General features: G+C 35.6%; 1 protein-coding gene across 4 annotated transcripts in view; it reads left to right on the top strand.

Moving 5' to 3' along the window:
- The window catches only part of Pola1 (polymerase (DNA directed), alpha 1), a 327,622-nt gene that overhangs the window by 71,540 nt on the left and 233,568 nt on the right, over positions 1-22,514 (top strand). The gene's annotated exons all lie outside the window — the stretch shown is intronic.

The following is a 22,514-nucleotide window of genomic DNA, read 5'->3' as shown; positions in this document are numbered from 1 at the left end:
AAGACAAAACAACTACAGTGTACTTAAATACATTAAATAAATAAATAAATCTTTTAAAAAAATGCCTAGGATGGTGTTAGAAGTAAATGTTCTTCATATAATTAAGGTGGTGTTGACCTTAACTGTCTGGAGGCTAGCTTAGGCTTAGATTGGATTAGTTATGCTAACATAATGGAGCTAATTTTTATGTGTTTAACTGATAACTTTAATGTGTTATATGAGAGAAAGGTAGAATTAGGAGAATAGCTAATGGAACCTTTTATTTTTACTAAGGGAGAAAACAGGGATCAAGAGTTCCAGTTTCTATGTGTTGTCTTTGTGGTAACAGATTTCTATGCATTTTCAACATGTTTTTGGGCATATGAGTTCACAATTCTAGGGCCATGTCATGGCTGGAGTTATATATTTACATACTTGAGGATGATAGACCAATTACCATTAAATACTAACACTTTATGAACATTTTAAGTTCATCTACTTTAATGCTTTGTGTAGAGGTTTTTATTTTTATAATCTGTAAAGGTATGGTTATATTAAATATTGAATTCAGTCAAGTACATTAAGATACTGTTTTCTTTTAGTGAACTTAATGCTACTTAATTTTAAGCATAGTATACAGTGGTGATATTGATTGTCTGGACTCATCTTTAGCATGCTGGCTTATAGGCCAAATCTAACCTGTTCTGTGTTATATAACTAAGGTTTTATTGAAGTGGAGCCAAGCTTCTTCATTTATGTTATAGACTTGAGTAGTCAGGATAAAGTCTTATGTGGCCTGCAAAGCCACACTTGGCACTTTCAGGACAATGTTGGCTTTAGCAACTCTGTCCAGCAGAACTTTTAAAGATAGAGAAGCGATTTTTATCTATACTATCTATATGCAATAGCCTCTTGCCACAAGTGGGTGGGGAACGCTTCATACTTGGTTATTATGAATAGATGAGGACTTTGGTTTTTAGATTTATGTAATTTTAATTAAAATGAATTTAAATTTGAATGGGTAACGTGTAGAGTGACTATTGTATTCATCAGTATACATCTACTTGTGACATGAAACAAATGTCATGATATTTCAAGTCACTTTTCTTTTGCAGCCTTATCTCAGATATGTGGCTTAAGACATAGAAGGGTACTCCATGTATTGAATAAAGATGGCATGTTAAGAGCTCTTTTATGCATTATCATATCAAAACTACACCCGAGTCCTTTGGCATGTAGTAGTATTCTGTTTTGTAAATGAAGAAGCTAAGATTCAAGGAGGTAAAGGATAGTGAAGGGCTAGTTTGAACTGAACCTGTATCTTTCTGATTGTAAATCTTTTACTGCATTAGGCTTCACCATTAGAGAATGGCTTTTGCAAGTGCAGTTTTGCCTTATAATCTATCTTATTACTAGACCCCTTTTCAACATATGACATGGACCCTATTTTTTTTTAAAATGACAAATGTATAGATGATTTTAGAGGCTAGCTGAAGTAAGATCAGATTCTTAGGCTAAGTTTACCTCAAAATTATTTAAATTTTGTTTCTATATATATATATATCTCCAGTGGGTTCTGATAGAATACCATCTTATTTTTGTATTAGGAAATGCACTCACTATGCCCCAACTGGGTGATAATACATAGGTTGACTATTGAGATTGGATCAAGGTTACTCTTAAGTTTCTTACGAGAGGCAATAGTTGACAATTTACTCCCTTGGAGAGTGCCTCTTGCTGTTGAGAAATCCCTGTTGTTACATTTTCTGCATTGGCTTAGAAATCCACAAGCTTAAAAGGGCACCGTTGATAATGATAAGCCCCAAATTTGTCCAATGATCTCTCCTACTTCCCTAATCCGTTATATTTTAAGGGCAGTGTTTTCTTTTGGCTGGATACTTAATACGGAATTGAAACCCAATTTTTACTTTTTGTTGATCAACATGTAACAGAACTAAGCTAAATTTTTAGGTTTTGTTTTATAAAATATAGTGATAATATATCTTAAGTAAAATATAAAACCTTTTTTTAGTTCATTAAAAAGAATTTCAGACAAATCTAGAATTAATCATGCGATTTACATTCGTAGTTTCTGCATTCCCCCTTTTCTTTTTCATGTGTTCCTTTCCATATACAATACCTTCTACAGAGTTGGAATTATATCTTTAATGTGAAGTTAATGAGAAACAATAAGTATATAGTATATCTGCTTTCTGCAACTCTTACTTTGGAAGCTCCAAAGATCTCTATAGAAGTTATTTACGAAAATAAAAATTATTGGTAATGTTTTGGTGGTAGTATTACTGACACTATTCTCTGGTTTTACTATCATTTTCCTATATATTTTGGAGTCTGTTGTTTTTAACGATTTTCATTGTGTTTTGAGATAGTGTATGACCATATACCACAAGTTGACCTTGAACCCAAGCCCCTTTATGTGCTCTAATTGCAAATATACACCTGTCAAGCATTTTTGTTGTTGTTGTTTTGAGATAGGGTTTCTCTGTGTAGCTCTGGCTGTCCTGGAGCTCACTGTAGACCAGGCTGGCCTCGAACTCAGAGATCTGCCTGCCTCTGTCTCCCAAGTGCTGGGATTAAAGGCATGCACCCCCCACTGCCCAGCCTCAAGCACTTTTTAATTACTAAAGAGGTAGGAAAGATGAAGTTGAGAACTTGCAATACCTTTGCAACTTACTGAACTGTTGCTTTGCTCGTAAGATAGTTTAGACAAAATAATACAGTAGCCTGAAGACCTTAATAGTTTTTTGCATCTAAACTTCCCATTTAAATTAATGTTCAAGTTGAAATGAGAAGGAAACCTGTTGACATGACTTTGAGAAAATTATAAGGTTTTTCATTTGGATATGGATAAATGTACAATTTGGGGAGGCATGAAATTTTGCATTTTGGTATGATCTTAAAGTCTTCCTCCTTTTTTATTTTTAAGTAGATTTTGTGAGTACTTAGTTGCTTAGTTTTGTTGGGATCATGCAGATTTGACTCTGGTGACCTAAAAATTTCTGTAAGTAAATGTATTATGGCTGTTAGAATACTGAAGTAATTACTGATTGTACTCTTAAAAATCAGATTTATAACAAAAGTAAAAGTATGTCAAATGGGAATAAATATTGCCTTTTCACAGATGTGATCTTTTAATACTTGATACTTCAATTATTCCATAATTTTAATTGCTTGATGATAGAGGCATTAGTTGCTGTTGAAGGAACCTCATGTACGAACCTCACAGTATACAAATTATTTCAAAATAATTGAGCATTTCCAGAGAAGAAATACAGAAACTTCTTTTATAGACACTTTTAGAAGTGAATCTGTAACACTACCATTTGTAATTGCTTTTATTACCAATGTCAGCCTGAAGGGGCATAAAAATGAAATTGGGTGAGACTTCTGGGTAACACTGAGTGGGCACAAATATTTAGACTATGAAGACAAGTATCAAATGTCAAGTGTATGGTGTAGTAATTGAAGTGATTGTTCACTAGATGGCGATAGACACCCTAAGATCATTAATCAATTAGAGATTTTATTCTGTGAACAATAATGTGAAGGCCATTTAGTGACTTAAATATTTATATTTTAGATTTTTACCAGTTTTGAAAATACTAAATAAAGGTTAAAATGGTCCAAAGGATTGTAATAATCTAATAGAATTAGTGTTTTAGTGTTTGAAATGATATATTTTTTTGCCTTGTAAGTTTTATTGATGAGAACAGTCATTTAATTTATCTTAGTAAGTGAATTCTTCCATTGAGTGGATAAATCATATCTCTGATCATGGAGATACATTATTTTCTTAGTTATAGTACCACAGGCAACTCTAAAGAAAATTGTAGATGATTGTTTGTATGTGATTTTGCCTCTTTGAATATGATTTTTTGAAATTTGAGGAATTTAACTTTTTAAATGATTTCTAAGCATATTTGTCATGTAACATAATAGTGATAGTTGTCCTTATGAAATAATTAGTACTTACTGAATTATTTATTTGTTTCTGTCTTCTCTTATTTCTGTGTTCTTGAAGAAACAATTTTTGGTTTGGATTTCTGATTGCAATTTCAAGTGCACTGTTCAGGAGTGGACCATGTATTTTCATTTTACTGTCCTGTAGGCTGGAGTGAGTCATTGCCAGCCTGTTTGTCTACCAGTTGTAGGAGATCTGGTTTTCAGAACTGAATTTGTTCCTTTTAGAAAATGCATCTCAATCATTACATGCAGCCATCACTATCTAGGCTTGGCGTTCTGAGATTACCTTGCTGGTGAAGTAGTGCTAGTGAGGAGTCCTTGGGAGTGGCACTGGCAGAAGGCTCTTGTTGCTGTCTATGATGGAAGAGGAGCTTTAAATTATTAATGATCCTTTGGCTTTACTTTGAAATAAATGGATATTTCAGTTTTCCAATATTTTTATGAAATACAGCCTAGTTTTGTTTTAATTTAAAAGAATAAAACATAGAAATGGCTAGAGACTCTCCTCTCATCCCTTTTCTTTCAATGGTAATTATCCTGTTATCTATTTTTCTTCCCCCCACCTGTCTTTTCCATTTTATAATATACAAGTATGTATGTGTTCATTTTCATATTTGCTATATTTGAATGTTTTTTAGTATTCATGTGTCATGCTATGCTTATTCTTTTATAGTTTGAAAAGAAACGTTGAGACAAATTTTGTTCTGTATATCACAATTTAAATACATCCCTTTGATACATTTTTAGATTTTACTTATTTATGTTAACTATTCTATAACATTTTAGTGAGTGAATATGACTGAGTATATTTTTGTTCTCCCATTTCCTTCTCCTTTTTGATATTTTTTCTTTATATTGAAAATAGCTCCCCCCCACATTATACATATGTAGTTCCAGAGTACAGTTGCCCCTCCCTTTACTCCCAGTTTCTTCCTACTCCCTTTTCCATCAGGATTCCCTGTTTCTGTCTCTCATTAGAAAACAAGCAAGCTTTTAGGGCAATATAATATAATATGATAAAACAAAAAACTAACACAGCCAAATAGAACAAAATGAATAAACAGAGGGAAGAGAGCACAGGAAATGGATATAGTCACAAAGACCTTGTTTACATACTGAGGAGTCTAATGAAAACACTAACGTGGAAGCAAAGGACAACTGGAAGGTAAAAAGAGCAGCGAAGAAGCTAAAAGCTCAGATGTGACATTATGAGACCAGGAACCTCCAAAGATGTCACTGAGTTTATTCACTCTTGATTGTCTATTCTATGTACTTTTCCGCTTTGTTCCTCTCCACTGTGCTTGCTCAGCCCCTTAATCTGTAACTAACTCTGTAGTCCTACAGATTGTAGCTTGGTTAACACTGACACAACAGCTACTATCCTCATGGAAGTGGATGTATATTGTATCTGTTTGTCTGCGTCTGGGTTACCTTATTCAGGATTTTTTTTTTCTAGCTCCATCCATTTACGTGAGAATTTCTTCCTCTTTTTTTTTTTTAAATTATATAATGGCTGAGTAATACTCCATTGTGTAAATATATCATTTTCTTTATCCATTCTTTTGTTGAGGGACATCTAGATTATTTATAATTTCTGGCTATTATGAACAGAGCAGCAATGAGAGAATGGACAACCTTGTCTTTCTGATTTTAGTGGAAATGCTTTGAGTTTCTAGTCATTTAAGTTGATGTTGGCTGTAGGTTTGCTGTTAACTTCTTTTATTATGTTGCATTGTATCTCTAATCTCTCCAAAACTTTTATCTTTGAAAGCATTGGATTTCTTAAAGGCCCCCTCCACATTTTTGAGTAGGATCTTTCATTGTAGGCTGTACTTATGATTCAACCTAGACTGACTCTCTTCTGCCTCTGCTTTTTTGTTATTGGGATTAAAGGTTTGTCAGTATGTTAGCTTTACCATTATTTTGAATTGCCATGTTCTCATTTTAAAATTTTTTTTCTATTAAAACAGGTTATACTAGATAATGTGTTAGATTTAATTTACTATATAACAAGTTAGTTTCTTCTGTCAAATAGCTCACTAAGTTCTTATCTTTGGCAAGTTACAGATCCAGATACCAATTTCAAGATTGATACCTAGTTTCTGTTGATAGTTTCCACTCTGAAACTTGTCTATTTTTGAAGGGTTTTCCATTTACCATGTATTTGTAAATATAATTAAATAATCCTTATTACTTGGGTGTTTGTTTTGTTTTTTTCAATGGTTTTCTCTGTGTAGCCCACAGTGCTTCATATTTGTTTTATTTTCCTGGGCTATCTTGAAATTGCTACCCTCTTACCTCAGCCTCCCAAATGCTAGAATTATGGACTTGTACCACCATACTTGGATCAGAATTTTAGAGTAAAAATGCTTTCATGTTGTGATTTTAATTCTTCTTTCTTTAATTAGGAGTTGAATCAGTTTTCTTTCCATATTTATTAAGTCATATACTATTTTTGTTGATTGCCTACATGGACATACATGTCTTATTTTATTGCATTGCAAGTCTCTTTCTGTCTCATAGGTATTTAAAAACGGAATCGTTTTGGGTTATTTATATTAAAATAGCATGTTTGAGTTGGCTTATTCTTGCAGTTTTTTCTTTTATGTTCCTTCATTGTGAAGAAATGTCTGCTTTTTACACTAAGTATTTGATATTTTTCTCTCTGTCAGCCTAGGCTTATTCTAAAAATACGTTTTTTCTCAATGAGACATATTGTTCTACTTTATTCTAAATATTGTAAAACTTGGCTTTTCTTATTTAGGTCTTTAGTATTTCTGGAGATTTCTTTGAGGAGCAATAAACTTAGTGATCTAATTGTATTTGTCTATTTGTTTCTTTGTGGATCTATTGAACATGTTTCTTTATTCCAGGGATTGGCAGACTATTACTTATGATCTATTTTTTTTTAAATAAAGTTTTAATGCAGCACGGTCATACTCCTTTGTCTTTGACCATATTTATATCAAACTTAGGAGTTGAGTAGTTACCACAAAACCTAAACTATATAGTATTTATTACTTTGCAGAAAAATTTTGCCATCTTTTGTGGCAAAAGATAATTTTTGTGACTTATTCCAAGCATTATCAGGCATGATTGAAAATATGGGAAGTTATACTAAATGTATTAAAAAGAAAGGAAAAATAGTCTTTTTGTCATGAGAAATTATAGATGTTGAGGTTTTACTATTTGCTGTATTAACCATATGAAAACCTCTAAAGTAGAGCAAAAGGTAGGTTTGTGAATTCTGAAGTTTCAAAAAAATATTTTGTGTCTTCATATATTTTTTCAAGAAAGTGATTGCGGACCATTTAAGAGAATTTCAAAGGGGGCTTTGATATAAAAATAACAAAGTACTGTAGGTTTTTTTTTATTTGTTTCTGCCCTCTTTAAATATAGATAGCTTGAAGTAAAACTTTAGCCTTAAACTGTATGGTTTTTTTTCCCTAAAATATGCCAGAGTTAAGCATCTTCTTTTCCAGATCAGATCCATGGAAACTATATTTGATAGGAAGAATTCTTACTCTGCCTTCAGAATTCTGATAGCCACTGAGACTCTTTTTGACATTCTTGTTAATATTTTAACTTTTTTTAAAAAAAAGATTTATTTATTTTGTATATATGAGTACACTGTAGCTGTCAGACTCCCCAGAAGAAGGCATCCAATCTCATTACAGATGGTTGTGAGCCACCATGTGGATGCTAGGAATTGAACTCAGGACCTCTGGACGAGTAGCCAGCTCTTAACCACTGAGCCATCTCACCAGTCTCCAGTATTTTAACTTTTAATAAGATTTATTGGTAATTTTGTGCTTGTGTTTGTGAGCCTGTGTGCCTGCTTTCACATATGCATGCACAAATGTCCACACAAGCAAGAGTCAGCAGTTCTTCCTGGAGTTATAGGCAGTTGCAAGTCATCTCACGTGGGTACTGGGAAGAAAACTGAGGTCCTCTTTAAGAACAGTATCCACTCGCAACTGCTGAGCCATCTTTCCAGTCCTTCCTTTTATTTTTATTTTGGGACAATCTTATCTGTAGTACATGCTAATCTGAGATTTGATATGTATCTCTGGTTTTCTTAAGAGTTTATGATTCTCCAGCTCAGCCTTCCCAGTGTTAAGTATTAACAGGTATTCAGTATTATACCTAGTCCTTGATCTAAAAACAAAACAAAACAAAACAAAACAAAACAAAACAAATGAGGTTAATAAGACTTTTTTGAGGGCTAAAATGATGGTTTATTGCAATTTTGCAGATATAGTTCATGTTAGAAAAATTGTATCTTTTAGTTGATTATAGGTTACTCATCATGTTTGAATTCCTTTACATTATGAAATTCAAAGCCAGAGAAACTTTTTATTGGCATATTTGAGGGATGTTTGAGTTTGAAGTTTTTTGCAATTTCCAGAATTGATAATATACACTATTGGGCTTTATTTGTATTCTACTAATTCTAAATTCAGAATTTGTGGTAATTTATGTGAAATGAGGTGTAAGTCTTATTAGCATAAACTTAATAGTTGTTTTTAGAGTCTAGGTTCTTATGTACAGTTAAATTGTATAGAAATAATTCCCTGCCATCAAATAAGTAGCATTTTAACTACAGATTATTTGTATTGATATATTGTATTAAACATCTTGGCTTGCTTGTCCACTTGGTGTGTATCCTTTCTAAAAATTGGTGAAAATAATGCTGCTAAATATCAGGTGGAGAAGATGAAGCTCTGCCTTGGAAAACACCCCATAAGAGGCTAGTCCAGATCATGGCAACTTAGATTGTGAATAATTGGTGAGAAATGTAGTGACAAAAAGTTAGATATTTCTGTCTGTAGTTGTAGCTCAGTGATTATATGTCTATGTTGTATATGCAAGACCCTCCGTTTAGTCACCATACCTTCAAACCAAACCAAACCAGCGTATATTCATATAAGCTTATTGTTATAAACAGCATACATTTGTAAATATAGGAGGATATGAAGGATATAGTTTTTATGTAGTCTAGATATTTAAGCCTATTTTGAGTTTATTTTTTATTTTTTAAATTTTATTTATTTATTTATTTTTTGGTTTTTCGAGACAAGGTTTCTCTGTGTAGCCCTGGCTGTCCTGGAACTCACTTTGTAGACCAGGCTGGCCTCGAACTCAGAGATCCACCTGCCTTTGCCTGCCGAGTGCTGGGATTAAAGGCGTGCGCCACCACGCCCGGCTTTATTTTTTATTTTTTAAGGCATTTTTATTAGATATTTTCTTCATTTACATTTCAAAAGCTATCCCCAAAGCCCCCTATATTTCCCTCTCCCCGCCCTTCTCCCCAACCCACCGACTCCTGCTTCCTGGCCCTGGCATTCCCCTGTACTGGGGCATATGATCTTCACAATACTAAGGACCTCTCCTCCCATTGATGGCCAACTAGGCCATCCTCTGCTACATATGCAAATAGAGACACAGCTCTGGGGGGTACTGGTTAGTTCATATTTATTTTTAGTTTATAATAATAGCCAGGATACTTTTTACAAGCCTATATATCAGTCTCTGATACAACACAATATTGCATTTATAGAAATAAATATGTTACACTTAGGCCTAATTGGAAATGATCCCTATGATTTAAAACAATAGCCAAAAACAAAAAAACAAAGATCGAGACTTGATCCAAATGCAGCATGATCTTCTTTTTTCTGGTTAATAAAAGTTAAATATCAGTCCCTTTAAGTGAGTCATTCATTTTAAAGGTACAAATTTAGGAGATCATAAAGTTGGATTTTATTAGAGGCACCCGGGAAGATAAAGACTGGCTCAAGCCTTGACTCAGGCTATCTTGTGAAATAGAGCTGGGTTTGTGAGTATAAGAAAATAAGAGAAGGCTTCATCAAGGAAGCACTTAAGTACCTTCTCTTATTTCTTTTGCAATTACTTAAGTTTTTCATGACTGCTACATACTTGTCTGACCTGAGCCTTGAAGAGTTCAAGTGTGAGTCCATATGCCTATATATTTGTCAGAGAGAGGATCCCTCTGCCATTGCTACCTGGCTTCATTATATTAATGCATGGTCCTAGCATTGTCATTGTGGGATGACGTCTCCATGCTTTTGGGATCATTTGCCAGATAATTTTCTTTTTTTTTTTTTAATTTATTTGTTTTATGTATATGAGTACACTGTAGCTGTCTTCAGACACACCGGAAGAGGGTATTGGATCCAGATCTTATTACAGATGGTTGTGAGCCACCATGTGGTTGCTGGGATTTGAACTTCGGACCTTTGGAAGAACAGTCGGGTGCTCTTACCCACTGAGCCATCTCACCAGCCCCCGATAATTTTCAAAGATTTGTTTATTCTCAGTTTCAACTTGTGCCCTTTTCCACTTATATATTGGATTTTCTATTATTAGTTTTCACTGTACATGTGTTTGTGTCCTACGTATTCCCATGTCTCATGCAGTGATCTTTGTTTGCCCTCACTCTGAGGTCATGTTCATCTATGTATTTCTGCAGTTATAAATAGGTGGATGTGGAGGATACAGTTTTTATGTAGTCTAGATATTTAAACTTATTTTGAGTTTATAAGAATAGCCAGGATACTCTGTACAAGAAAATGGGTACTTTGTACATTTGTAGGAGGTACAAATAGAATATTTTTGCTTTGATATTTTGCCCTTTGAATTACAGAAACCATTGGGAATATGGATAAGGGTAAGAGAGAAATTGTATCAGATTGACTGTCATTGTAACCGATCTCTAAGATTAAGTTTCATTACATTGACTCAAATCACATAGACCATGACCTTGGAAATCTTTTCCTTTCTTCTCCAACCTTCTTTAGAATGAATGACTCTGTTAACGTAAATTCATCCCATTTTCTGCATATGTGAACATTTTATATCAGCCTATTTTGGTATATGTTTCTTTTTTACAAGCTGTGTGTTATTTGACAGGTGTTCTAAAGCTCTTACTTTGGCAGCAAACCAAGATGACAGAGCAGTAATGATTTCAAAAGTGCTATTCCCTACTTGTTAAAAGACAAAAAGAAAAGTGTGAAGTTATTAACTATTGTTCACCAGTAGTGTGGAAAGTGGTGTAGGGTTTAATTGTCTGTTTCTATAGTCAGTTTGTACTGGTTATTTCCTGAGTAATACCACTTTTAAGGGAAGAGGGAGCGACATACAACATTTACCTCTCTTATACCCCTCTTATTTTTACAAATTGTAGTTAATTCAATTAAAGTAAAAAGATTTGTAAAAATCCAAAGCTTTGACCTTTTCTTCGTTATAAGCTTTTCTTTCCTTATCTGTCATAAAAAATTTATGGATGACATGACAACACCCAATAACCTTGAGGATTTTTCCTCCCTCACCCCCAAATGAGTCAGATGCCAGGGTGTGTTTCATCTGTAATGTACATGAAGGCATTATACTTTTTCTTTCAGCCACACAGTATGTTTATTACTAATTAGAAGAACCTATTTTTTGGTGTCTGGTGACGTTAACTGCTTTTCACAACAGTATAATCAGGCCCACTAAAGGAACCTCCATGTTAAGTTTATTGTGCTTATAATTCAGGACTGGTCGACTGAGCAGACACTAATTTCACTGGGCACTATGAGCCTTGTGTTGTTTTGTCAGATCATGAATAGTCTGTTAAATTACAGTGAACTGAGCTTGGTAAGTTGGGACTTCTAGAAAGCAATGATAATAGTATATTTGTATGTGTCTCTCTCTCTCTCTCTCTCTCTCTCTCTCTGTGTGTGTGTGTGTGTGTGTGTGTGTGTGTGTGTATGTGTGTTTGTAGTGGTTTGATTTTAACCCAGAGATTCCTGGGCCCTTTATAGTCATTTTTTTTTGAGATCTTATACTTTGAAATTTAGTGCTAGCATTGAATTGTACAGCTGTCCTTGTTTCCTTTTTATTACTTTTTGTGATTGAATTGGCTTGTATCCTCTTTAAAGTTGAATGTATTAGAGTCTCAAAATCTAAAATTGTCCTTTGACAGTCTCCCCCCTTTGACAAAGCAATATGAAGTAGACTATAACAGGAAAGTAAATCCCTGTTCATATTTTTAAAAGAACAGTAAAGCACAAGTGATTTCTAGAAATGGCTTTTTTGCCATCTTTGGAATTCTCACTACTGGTGTGTGTGTGTATGTCATACACACACACACACACATGAGTTAGTAATTACCTATTTTTATTGGCTTTTTTTTAACAGTTAAAATAAGGTTTGTCTTTTGAGTTTAGTGATGGAATTTATTTGCCTTAAGGCTAAATGTTGACTGGGGATGGGAATGGAACAAAGATATTGACTTTCTTTCATAGGTTGAAGTCTCAGACATTTGTCTATATTTATTTCAGGGGCCTTTGCCCTGCCAACATAGAAGTAGCTACATTTCAGTGTAGGAGGGTGGTGTGTTTTCCCCTGGAAGAGGGTAATAGTTGGGGAGAGGAATATGCACATAGGCTATTAATAATGCACATTGTTCATATTTCTAAGCACTGCTCCTCACTGTAGGTTACATGTTCTATTTCTACTGCATTTTGTTGCATGATACAATAGATAGCTGGTAATTTCATCGCAGAAAAAAATCTTGGTATTTGTTCTTCAGTGGTGTTCTGGTTGACAAAACAAAATAACTTGTTTTCAGAAGGGGAACTTAGGGTGGATATACTTAATTCAGTTGCAAATTCTTGAAGTAATATTTGCTGAATATGTACCATGGGGGAAATAGAGATAAATGACATTGTTTATGACCTACAGGCATGGGATGAAAATTCATTAAAACTAGAGCAAATGTTTGGGAGGCTAGACACATGATTATTTACTAATAAAGAAGAAGATGATCTTGTTTATTTGTGTAGACACAAAAATCCAAACAGAAATGCATTCAAGAAAGCATATGGAATAGACATCTACGATACTCAATCTTTTACATGGTGTGGCTTTGATCAGGTGATTCAGTCTCTTGTCAGTGAGTGATAGGTTAGATGATCATTTCATAGTAGGTTGCATGTACAAAGTATTTTATCTTAGTGTACTTCATTGTCCTGTGTAGACTGGTGCTGGTGTTGGAGAGACATTGGTAAGTTTTAAGTATTCAAGATCTTGTCCTCAGGAAGTTTTTTGTTATGGTGGGTGAGAGCCATCAATCAGTTGGTCAAATGAACATCTATCCCACACTGAAGAAAATACATGCAAAGAAAAGGAACATAAATTCTGATAGCAATGGCTCTTAACATGGAAAGAAAAATTAGAAGAATCCTGAGTCCAGGGCACTTGAGCTGAGAGCTACTAGGGTGTTGGTCAAAGTGCACACACATGCATGCAGGCAAAACACTCATATCTATAAAATAAAAAATAATCTTAAAAAGATTGGAAGAAGGGAAACTGATTGGTAGGCTATTATAAGAATATTCTATGCAAGATACATTAGTAACTGCACTTGTGTGAGAACAATCAGATGGGACGTGGTGGGGGGAGAAAAATATATGAGGTAGGTAAAAGAAAAACAATGAAGTACAAAGAGTACAAAATGAAGTTCAGGTCTTTTTTGGGGCAACCATGTGAATGAGACTTCATTGGTATAGCCAACCTCTCTGACATTTCTATGTGACAGTCTTGCAACAACCTTTCCATTCTTCTTAGACTCTTTTGTAATGGTCTCTGAGCCTTAAGCACAGAAATTGTGTTGTAGATATATCAGTTGAAGCTGAGTACCACAAAATGTCTTGTTTTCGGCATTTTGGATTGTGGTCTCTGTTGCAAAGAGAAGCATCTTTGAGGATATATATGTGACAAACAAAAGAGAGGCTACAAATTTGAGGAGCAAGGGAATACTAGGGGCGGGGGAAGAAATGGAAGTAGAGAAATGATGTTAATTGTAATTTCAGAAACTAAAAATTATAGATTTCAAAGGCATGATGAATTAGATGTATAGTGTAGGGTAGAACAGAATATTAAGGTCAGCTTCTGGTTTTCTGTAGGTAAATTGGTGGGGCCTTTCAATAAAGTATTGGAAGATGACCAAATTTGGGACAAGGACAAAGAACAGTGAACAATTTGATCTTGGACATGTTAATTTTTAAGAAATATTGTTAATTTTAATTGTACATATTTATGAAGTACAGTATATTTCAGTTTATGTATATAATGATCCGGACAGGACTGTTGGCATTCTCTATTATTGACAATATTTATCATTTGTTTGCATTGAGGACATTGAAAATCCTCTATTACATAGTTTGGAACATTAGTTAATTCTTGTCAACATAGTTACCATATGTGCTATGGAATGTTAGAATTCTTCTTAACCAACTGCACTCTGTAATGGATATGTTAATTTTATAGTGTGTGGATATACATTTGAGAGTTAATGTAAAGAGAAATAATGGCTGAAATTATTTTCAGAGGAGAAAATACAAAGAGTAGTAGGTGTAGGACTCAGTCCAAAGGGTCTGCATCTTGATGCTGGTAGAGGCGGGAGGTCTTAGAATTAAGGAGTGTTCAATGTAGGAAGAGGTAGTATTATTTCATGGAGGTAGATAGTGGTCATTTGTCACAAAAAAAGCAACAATGATTGCTTTGAAATTTTCCATCATATTAGGGACTAGGAGGTGATCGATATCTTCTGTTCGTGGTTTGCTTTGATGGGAGCCATGACAATGAAGCTGAATTGCTGTATAAAGAAATTAGAAGTTTTGGGCTTATACCCGAGAAGTTAAGAGTGAGGGAAAGTAAATTGTGGAGCAAGTTAACTGATTTACCTCCTACTCTTTTTTAAGTCAGTGCCTTCTCTGCCCTGCCTCTGATTCTTCCTGGGGTGGTTCAGAACTACTGATGGACTATTTAACTTCTCGGAGTCCCAGCTTCCCTTTTTAATAAGGATGTCTTAGTGCCCAGTGAGGTTGTTGAAGAATTAAATGAGGTAATATCTTAGAGTTTTATTACTGTGATAAAAACACCATGAGCACAAGCAGTTTGGGGAAGAAAGGGTTTGTTTCAACTTATAGTTCTAGTCCATTATGAGGGAAGCCAGGCCAGGAACCTGGAGGCAGGAACAGTAGGAGAGGCTATGGAGGAATAGCCTTCCTTGCTTGACTCCTCTTGGCTTGTTCAGCTTGCTTTTGTAGACAACCCACCCATAGTCAGCTGATTGCCCCCACATTATCAGTCAAGAAAATAACACAGACTTGTCTGTGGGCCAATCTGGGAGGGGTATTTTCTCAGTTGAGGGTCCCTTAATCCTGTTATGTCTTTGTTTGTGTCAAGTTGACAAACACAAACTAGCACAGGTAATATTTGTTGATACCTTCTTAAAATATTAATGTGTTAATAATTGTTAATAATACTATGTTAGTCATTCATACATAGTTCTAAGTAAGTGTTTGCTAGATAATAAATATCTTTATTATTATTATTATTATTTTAGACAGGCTCTCCCTATGTAGGCTCTCCCTATGTAGGCATGATTGGTCTGGAACTTACTATGTAGAGCAGCTAGCTAGGCCTCTGTCTCCTAAGCTCTTATAGAACTCTGCCTGCCTCTGTCTCCCAAGTGCTGGGATTAGATAATTAACTCCTTTTATGGTCATATCTGACCTCACTACTTTTACCTCCAACTACATATTTCTTTCTTCTGAACACTTAACCATCTGCTCTAAAAAGGCCACTTTGTGTTGTTACTTGCTAAATTATTTTACAATTCTGTTTTCCCTGCCATCTCTTGTGTTTTTAGTACCTACACCACTAGTAGTCTACCAACACCACTAATTTTTATGTAGTCTCTTTAATATTCTCCAAAATTCACTTTACATGATTGATTTAACCTAATCTTCCTTAGTCATTTAATGCCTTCAGTTTGAATTTATACTAATTCACTCACTCTTACCAGTTTATCAGTTTGTTCATTCAATTTTGTTAAATCAGTTTTAAAAATGCATTTAAAATATCCATCGGTAAGCCAGGCAGTGGTGGTGCACTCCTTTTGTCATAGCACTTGGGAGGCAGGGCAGAAGGATCTCTGAACTTTGAGGCCAGTTTGCTCTGCAGAATAAGTTCAGAACAGTCAAGGCTACACAGAGAAACCCTGCCTTGTAAAACCAAAAGAAAAAAAAGCCGTTAGATTAGTAGCATGTAGTAAAATGTTTTATAGTAGTATACTGGCTGGTTTTGTGTGTCAATTTGACACAGGCTGGAGTTATCACAGAGAAACGAGCTTCAGTTGGGGAAATGCCTCCATGAGGTCCAGCTGTGGGGCATTTTCTCAATTAGTGATCAAGGGGGAAAGGCCCCTTGTGGGTGGTGCCATCTCTGGGCTGGTAGTCTTGGTTCTATAAGAGAGCAGGCTGAGCAAGCCAGGGGAGGCAAGCCAGTAAAGATCATCCCTCCATGGCCTCTGCATCAGCTCCTGCTCCCTGACCTGCTTGAGTTCCAGTCCTGACTTCCTTGGTGATGAACAGCAGTATGGAAGTATAAGCTGAATAAACCCTTTCCTCCTCAACTTGCTTCTTGGTCATGATGTTTGTGCAGGAATAGAAACCCTGACTAAGACAAGTAGTATGTACAGAATGGCAAGCACTAAGTATTTTTAGATCCACAAATAGTTTTTTCTTACTGCTTCCTTATCCCAAGTGCAAGTAAGATATTCAGATCATCTGATTTCTTTGTTGGTCAGTCTACAGTCTTTTCATTACTGAAGCCTCCTGGTACTGTCTCTCTTCTTTTCTTGGACCCTTCAATCCAGTCTCAACACAGCAATGTTGAACCATTTTTAAATCGTACTTGGACCTTCAAGTTTCCAGTAGATTCTCGTTTTAGGTCATAGTGACCTATGACCACGGTCCTCTGTGATTTGCTTCACCTCCCTTTTTGTGCTGCATAGCTGATGACCTGCCTGTCTCACCCACACTCCAGCTTCGTCCACCCACCTGGAGCACTCACTCTTCTTGCATTTTGTTACATGTTCTGTTTCCACATAGATCCTCTGTGTAACTGATTCCTTCTGCCTAGAAAGCTCCTCCTGTTTTGATGCAGAGTGGCCATTATCTTCTTCAGGTCTTACCTTTAGGTCTCCCTTTTTTGATGAATTCCTTGACTACTGATTTTGATAGATCCACCTAACTAATACCCATCTAGTTTTAAAAAACTAAGTGGTTATCTTTTCAACTTAGTTTTGAAATTAAATTATTTTTATGTGTATAGGTGTTTTCTTTGCATGTGTATCTATGTACCATGTGTGTACCTGGTGACTGCAGAGACCAGAAGAGGGTGCTGGATCCCCTGGGACTGAAGTCACAGAGAGTTGAGAGCTGTTATGTGGGTGCAGGGAATCAAACTGGGTCCTCTTGATTAGAAACCAGTGCTCTTAATTCTGACCTTCCAGCTCCATCTTCAACTATTTTCATAAGGAATTAAATACATAGTCATGTTCTAGAATTAATACATGTTAATATTTTCCATAACTGGTTTATATATCCTTTTAAATAAGATCCTAGGTCCTTGTTGTCTTCTGTATTCTGTTTTCTAGCATCTTTCCTTCTTGAGGACACTTACTATTATGGTATTAATAATGGTATAATTGGTATGGTGTCATTTGACTTGGAACTGGCATATTCATTTATGTATTTTAAAATATTACCTTGTTGCTACATATAGATTGATTATTCATCTGAACTGCCCTATAGATATACATCTTGTGAATGTTTTGTAGTCTATTTTTCTATCTCTACCAGTCATTCAGGTTGTGGTTAGTTTTCCACTATTAGGGAAGTAACATTCCTGTACTTGTTCTTTGTGTGCCAGTGTGGGAGTTTCTCTATTGTGATCATTGCTCTTCTTCAGCATCCTGCTTTATTCCTATTTTGTCATCACTGACTGATTTGTTTTTGTTCATCTTTCTTTTACTAGAAAGAGTGCCACTGGGCTGGGCAGTGTGTTTTACTCAATTCTTCCCCACACATCATCTAGCACAAACCTTCCACTCAGTTTGTCATTTGTTGGCATTTCTTTTAGTTGATTCTACTTCCTTCTTTCTGTGTGTTTTGTATTAGTTCATTCCCTTTTGTTTTTGAACTTTGGTTTTCAGGTTGCTGAAGAAAGGTGGCATAAGTTGTCAGGTCTTATGGTTAGTGGGCACAGGTGACTAAGTCTGGTATGGAAAGGAGCTCAAGACAAAAAAAAAAAAAGAAATGCTTTGTTTTGGATTAGGCTCCTTTGTAGCTCTGATTATAGATTGAAGGATGGCAAGGACTAACTGTGCTAATGAAAGAAGCTGAGTTGTTTAGTTCTGGTCTCTCCACACCTATAGCAGCATTACTGAATATTACAGAATTTTAGGGGTGGAGGATTGAATGCTTATTGTCTAAAAATTACTTTTCTTGAAAATTAGGAAATAATTACTTAGTGATTGGCTTTTGCTTTTGGAGTAAAACTTTTGGTAGTCATAGAAGACAAATTGTCAACTAGACATGAGAGGAAATCTGCTGATTTTTGAAACAGGTTGGCTTACATCAATTAGTATTTTAAAATTCTAGCTCAGAGTTTCCCGATAAATATTCTTTGGTTTCTGGGTCTTCTTCGACACTTTTAGATATTACTGTTTTTTACTATTATAGATGTGGCTAAGGAGCCCAGGGTACCTCAAAGTCATGATCTTCTTTTCTCAACCTCTTAAGTGCTGAGTATATGCCACTACACTTGATGTCACTGTCCTCATGTTTGCCTGTTTGATGCTTTCAAAAGACTAATAGCAAGAAACTTCTTCACATTAATGTTGTTGTTATAATCATACTTTGGACCTCTTTTTCAGTACAGACTATCTCATTCTTCTAGGACTGTAAGCCTTTTGCTACTAATTCTAATCACTGTAAATTATCTGCAGATATATATTAGCAGGGAAAAATAGAGCAATAGTCAGGTCTTATGCTAGCACCTTGTAGCTGGTTCTTTCTCATTTTGGGATGTAAGTAATTATTCCCCTCACCTCAGTGTGACCCTTGACTTAAATTTTGTGACAGTTATGATAAATTTATTAAGAGAATTAAGATCTGATCTCAACCTCCATATGTAACTGGTAAATATTTAGACATACTGCTAAATTATTAATAACTAAGATATCTTCAGCATTTGAACATTATCTGATACCATTCTGAGTTCTTTTCACTAGCAATAAAACTTTACTAAAACAAATAAGTGTAGTCTAGAGCCCCTTCTCTATTTGCATAAAATGTAGACGTCATTCTGAGATTTAGGAAAATAGTTTCTTTAAATGCATTTTATATTTGCTGAAGGTTGTGGAGATGGGATGGGGAAGAAAATGTTTTCATTTATTAAGTTAATAAAATTGTATAGAACTGGGAAAATCTGTCTGGCTATAGGCTATTTCTTTCCTACTGTCCTGCCTGTTCTTCACCTATCCCTTTGATGAAATCATTATTTTGTTTTTCTAAATAGGGGTGAATGACTATAGGAACCAGTTCTTAACTGTTGTGTTGCATCTGAATTTGATTATGAGACAATTTAGTATGGGATTTTGTGCTGCTAACACGGTTTCATTGTTTTATCATCATTTTAGTTGGTTTACTATTGAGAGATGGAGTCCATGGGCATGTGCCCTGGTGCCCCTGTGGAGGTCTGCTGGGACCAAACTCAGCTCGTCAGGCTCGCACAGCACAGCTCTTGGTTTATTTATTTTACTTGTTGAGTTGTCTTCCTGACCCTGACCATGCTTTAAAGAGGAAGAAACTGAAGTACAGAAGGTTGTGAGTGCTCAGTGTCATGTTTAAAGCCCCAGGATTAGTGGATGCAGTTGGTCCATTTTTTAACTGCCACAATAAATAATTGCTTGTGCTTTCTTGGAGTTCTTCTATCTATGGCAGAGGTATTAGAAAGTAGAAAGAAATAGTGTCATATTGTCCCAGTGCTCACAGCCATTTTTTTATTTGAAAGGTGTGAGTGGCGCTAGCATGTGTTATGTGGTTATTTACTGTTACTTGGTTGATTGTTTTTATTTCCTTAGTCCTGCCACCAATTGTTAGAAAAACAGAAGGGCCGTAATGAATGAGGCCTTGGAATGGAATTTCGCCTTTTAAAATATATGTATATTCATTCATTCATTCATTCATTCATTTATTTGAAACAGGGTTTCTTTGTGTAGTCCTGGCTGTCTTGGAACTTGCTCTGTAGACCAGGCTGGCTTTGAACTCAGAAATCAACATCCCTCTGCCTCATGTGCCATCACTGCCTGGCCTTGGAAGGAAATTCTTATAGGAAGAATATTGGGAAAGGTTGTAAAGATGAGAAGATTAGGAAAGCCAAGGAATGCTTCCTTCTGTCACATTATGTCTTAGGAGTTAAATGTCGTCATTGACATCCACTCCTAGAATCTTTTTTTTGTTTTGTTTTGTTTTTTGAGACTGGGTTTCTCTGTATAGCCTTGGCTGTCCTGGAACTCACTCTGTAGACCAGGCTGGCCTAGAACTCAGAAATCCGCCTGCCTCTGCCTCCCAAGTAGTGGGATTAAAGGCGTGCGCCATCACTGCCCAGCCACTCCTGGAATCTTGAACATGTGTTTGTGTAGCTTGTCTGTGGCACTCTTTACCTGGTATAATTGTGAAGGTCATAGTTTGTTCGCCTTTAGCAGAATAAACAAATAGATCCAGAAAATATATTCATGTAATCTTTGCTTGATGAGCAGAAGCAAGGAGTTGTTTAAAACAAATGAAGGAGATAAAAACTCCCTAACTTTTATTTACCAATCAGATTGCAAAGGAAAAAATAGCCTATTTTTAGACTAAGACTCCAATTATGCTAAGTCTTGAAGATAATTAAACAGTCTGACACAAAAGAATGCAGTGACGCAAGTTTGTGTGGTGAAATTCCAAGACACTCACTGACTCTTTAGGATTCTACACAGTGAATATTAACCTCCTAAAGTGTTTGTTGCCCGGAAACAGTGCTTTCTTCTTTTACATGCAGTGTAATGAAGTGTACCTGTGTGGGTAATTTGTTTCTTGCATGGAAAGGGGGGAATTAGTACACATCATCTATCCCTCTGTCCTATCTTTGGTCTCTTTATGTGTTGAAGCTACCAAGCCATGCTTTCTTGTTAATAGGCTCTGTTGCCTTCCCATCTTTGCTATTCTAATTGTTTTTAATGCTCAGCACAGTAGGAGTTCCAGGGTTTTTTTCCAATTAGTTTTATGTTATAAATTTGGCAGAATTTAGAGACTTTCTTTTCTGTTACTGTTTCTTTACCTTGTGTAAGATTCATGCTTAGCTTTTCTTATTCTTACGCATGCCAAGTGACATGATTTCTTGGAACTAATTAGTTTGGGGGTGGGGGGCTAAGTGAAATGTGTTGTGGCAGCAGAGTTGCTTGACTGGGTTAGTAAGAGGTGGCCTGTTTGTTCTCCAGGCTTCTTGTTGCCTTTGCACTTGTAGATTTGGCGATGGGCTGCTGGTGTTTTCACCATTCTGCCTGCGATTGAATACTCACTGAATGGAAGTATACAGCTTCCTTCTAGGAACAAGTCTTCTTACTTCCTGAGTTCTGTTCTACCTACGTCTTAAGAAATAATGTAATCAGGAGCTTGACCATCTTCCAATTCATTTCAGGTTTTCTTTTCTTTCTTTCTTTTTTTTTAAAGCATTTAATGCAATAAGGCGAAAAGAAAGACCTTTGACTCTTTTAAGAGTGAAAGTTGCAAGCCTGGCATTGGTGGTTTATGATAGGATTTGAAGTGAGACGGGAAGGAGATGGAAAGGAAAGAAAACTTGACTTTTTGATTAGATATAAGCTGAAGTGCTTTGGTGTGACCTATGGAAATACATAAGCTAAACTATAAGACTAATCAGGTGATTGGCAAAGGTAGGCTAGTTGGATGAAGTAGAGGGTAGGAAGTTTCTGGCTGGGAGCCCACTAGCCACATAGAGAACTTACTCAATTTCATTTAATCCCCCGCAACCCTGTGGGTAGGGGATATTATCCCATTTTACAAATGAGGTTAAAGTCTCAAAGGGATTAAGTAAATTGCCAAGGTCTCTTTATTTTGAGCAGCTAAAATGAACATGGCTTCTCACATCTGTACCACCCTTCTGAAATATAGGAAACATAGACATCAATATTTGCTTTCTTTAACTACTTGGTAACTATCTTGGTAACTACTTTATGATGCAGTCACTGAAAAGGCTAGAACAGATTTTTTGTTACTGCATATCAGTAGAAAAACTTCATTTTTTTTGTTAAAAAAAAAGGTTTTATTGGCCAAATTCACTTCAGTCCTGTTGTTTGTGTGTGCTAGATTTAGTATTGAGTCTTTGGGGATTTAGTTTTATAGCTGGTAATCTAAATTTATGACAGTATTTTGTTTGGGTTTTGATAATTGAAAAAAAATCTTGATTCTATAGCTGTGACCTTTGTTAGCCACACCTCTCTTAGAAAGGTAGAGGGAGTTCTAATTTGACCCCAGTCACTAATTCATGAGGTAACTGATTACTAAGCATTCCCATAGCACAGTTCTCTTTATGTAACTCACACTTTCGAGCAGGGGTTCTTAATGCTGTGA

The sequence above is a fragment of the Mus musculus genome, chromosome X (assembly GCF_000001635.26).
Source record: "Mus musculus strain C57BL/6J chromosome X, GRCm38.p6 C57BL/6J".
NCBI classification, from domain to species: Eukaryota; Metazoa; Chordata; class Mammalia; order Rodentia; family Muridae; genus Mus; species Mus musculus.
Note: the sequence above shows the minus strand (reverse complement) of the source record. Positions and strands in the feature narration are given on the sequence as shown.